Consider the following 3589-nt stretch of genomic DNA (forward strand, 5'->3'; position numbering starts at 1 on the left):
TCTTTTCCCCCCTCTCTTTGGCTTTCTCGTTGTCTCTAACTTTCACTTTCTCTCTCATTCGCAGCCCTTCCTCCTACTTCCACCATTTCCTCTCGTTCTTCTCTCTATCGTTCACTTTCTCCCTTTCTCTCTCTATCTATTCCACTCTCTCTCTCTCTCTCTATGTATCCCCATCCATTTCTTCTCCCTGCCCCCTCCCCCTCGTTTCTCTCTAATTCACCCCCCCCCCCCGCAGTCTAACCCTTCTTTCCACTCGTCAAAGACACTGCGAGGGTGACACAGCAACCCTAATCTCTGACCTCTGACCTTTAAGACAACGGGAGAGTGGAAGAGGGAGGTGGAAGATAACAAGCAGACGACACTCACACAAATATGTATGTAAATGTATGAATATGTGTGTGTGTTTATACGTATGTATATATATGTGTGTGTGTGTCGTCTGGCACAAAGGGAGGGGGACGGTGAAACAAAGAATTAAATGCTGGATGATGACGTAGCCTGGTGATAAAGCATTAAAGGGGGAGGAAAAAGGAGCGAAATGAGGATAAGGCACAGGAATTCACAGAAGGAGAGAGGGAGAAGGGTGAAGTGACTACTGAAAGATAAAGGGAGAGAGGGAAGGTGAAGGAAATGATAGGGTTGAGATCGAGAAGAAGAGAGAGGATGGGGGAAAAGAGTAGAATGGATAGAGAGAAAGGAGAAGGGAAGAGAGTAAAAGAGCTACTGAAAGAGAGGGGGAGGGAGGAAAAGCGTAAAGTGATATAGAGATAAAGAATGAGGAGGAGGAGAAGGTGAAGGGTAGAAAGTAAAGAAGGAGGGAAAGAGAGAGAATAGAAAAGATAGGAGGGAGGAGCAAAGAGGAGGAGGAGGAGGGCTGCAGCTGCTGTAAAACGAGATGAAAAGAGAGGAACAAAGAGTGTATGGGAGGAAGTAGAAGTGGAAAGAGGGAAAGAGAGAAAGATAGATTTCATAAAGGAAGGGGGAAAGAGAGAAACGAATTATGTAGAAAGAAGGGGAGGTGATGCAAGAGGTAGCGTCACGTGGTGTCTCCCGCGCCCGTCTGATTGCTTGTGGCGCGTTATTTGTAAAAGTGTTTTACGCCCGCTTCTTGTAGTAGACGAAATAAGGCCATTCCCGTCGTGACCATCCTATCCTATATTCAGAAACAGTATATCTAGGACTGCATAATACAATGTAACCAAGTGTGGTTTGCGGAAGATGTTGGCTGTTATTGATTCTACCTCTTAACTTTTACAGACTGGCCGTCTCCTCGTGTCTCTTGAAACAGGACATTGACAGCTGAGGGATAAAAATTACGAGGGATCGTATTTATGGACGCGACATGAGGGCTGGCAGAAACGTTAGCACGCCGTTACGTTCTGAGTTCAAATTCTGCCGAGGTCGACTTTGCCTTTCATTCTTTCGAGGTCGATAAATTAAGTACCAGTTACGCACTGGGGTCGATGTAATCGACTTAATCCGTTTTTTTCCCCCTCTGTGTTTAGTCCCTTGTGGGTAATAAATAGATTTCCAGTTCTTTCTTTATATTAACATCTGATTGGTTTATAGACAAGGAACAAGCGTTACTATGAAGGTAAGAAGCTTGCTTCCCAACCGTGTGGTTATGGGTTCATTACCACTGCGTCGCAAGACTCCTATTTCGCGTTGGTCCAGTCCACACAGCTGGCAAAAGTGATTAGTAAATCTGTTTTTCAAAGGGGCCAGCCATGTCACACTCTGTGTCATGCTGAATCTCCCTGAGAACTACATTGACGTTCTGAGTTCAAATTCCGCCGAGGTCGACTTTGCCTTTCATCCTTTCGGGGTCGATAAATTAAGTACCAGTTACGCACTGAGGCCGATGTAATCGACTTAATCCATTTGTCTGTCCTTGTTTGTCCTCTCTGTGTTTAGCCCCTTTTGGGTAGTAAAAAAATAGGTATTTCGTCCATCGCTACGTTCTGAGTTCAAATTCCACCGAGGTCGACTTTGCCTTTCATCCTTTCGGGGTCGATTAAATAAGTACCAGTTACGCACTAGGGTAGATCTAATCCATTTCTCTGTCCCCTCTGTGTTTAGCCCCTTGTGGGTAGTAAAGAAATAGATTTCCAGTTCTTTCTTTATATTAACATCTGATTGGTTTATATACAAGGCACAAGCGTTACTATGAAGGTAAGAAGCTTGCTTCCCAACAGTTTATTTTGCCGAACCGCTAAGTTACGGAGAGGTAAACACACCAACATCGGTTGTCAAGTGATGGTGGGTGGACAAACACAGGCACACAAACATATACATATATATATATAACTAAAAGAAGGCCTTTGTATATTTGCAATTTGTTCATGGTTTGGGTCCTGTCAAGGGTCTTCTCTCTGTGTATAAATCATTATACACTCTTATACATACATATATAAGCAACAAAAATGACTCCGGCAATTTGGTACGATTGTTTCGCACTACAACATTTTATTAAAAGTTGTAAGTATTACAGCAGATATATATACTCTTTACTCTTTTACTCTTTTACTTGTTTCAGTCATTTAACTGCGGCCATGCTGGAGCACCGCCTTTAATCGAGCAACTCGACCCCTGGACTTATTCTTTTGTAAGCCCAGTACTTATTCTATCGGTCTCTTTTGCCGAACCGCTAAGTGACGGGGACATAAACACACCAGCATCGGTTGTCAAGCAATGCTAGGGGGACAAACACAGACACACAAACACACACACGCATATATATATATATATATATATATATATATATTTGCATATATTCGACGGGCTTCTTTCAGTTTTCCGTTTACCAAATCCACTCACAAGGCTTTGGTCGGCCCGGGGCTATAGCAGAAGACACTTGCCCAAGGTGCCACGCAGTGGGACTGAACCAGGAACCATGTGGTTGGTTAGCAAGCTACTTACCACACAGCCACTCCTGCGCCTATATATATATATATATACGACAGGAAAGCGGACGTTAAACGATGATGATGATGATGATGATGACGACAGGCTTCTTTCAGTTTCCGTCTACCAAATCCACTTACAAGGCTTTGGTCGGCCTGGGGCTATAGTAGTAGACACTTGCCTGAGATGCCAACGCAGTGGGACTGAACCCGGAACCATGTGGTTGGTAAGCAAGCTACTTACCACCCACCACTCCTGCGCCTATTATCATCACATATACTAGGTAAATCATAGCTGGGACCCTGACAGTCGGTACTACTTGGGGTCAGAGCAGACCAGGGAACAACAGTGGGTTGTGATATATGATTAAAGATGTGAATTGAGGTCAATATAGGAACACTTCGTCGGTTGCGACGACGAGGGTCCCAGCTGATACGATCAACGGAATAGCCTGCTCGTGAAATTAGCATGTAAGTGGCTGAGTACTCCACAGACACGTGTACTCTTAACGTAGTTCTCGGGGAGATTCAGCATGACACAGTATGTGACAAGGTTGGCCCCTTTCAATTACTGGTACAACTCATTTTTGCCAGCTGTGTGGACTGGAGCAACGTGAAGTAAAATGACTCAAGGGCACAAAGCGCCGCTGAGAATTGAACTCACGACCTTATGTTCATGAGCCGAA

This window comes from Octopus sinensis, linkage group LG29 (assembly GCF_006345805.1).
Source record: "Octopus sinensis linkage group LG29, ASM634580v1, whole genome shotgun sequence".
Classification (NCBI taxonomy): Eukaryota; Metazoa; Mollusca; class Cephalopoda; order Octopoda; family Octopodidae; genus Octopus; species Octopus sinensis.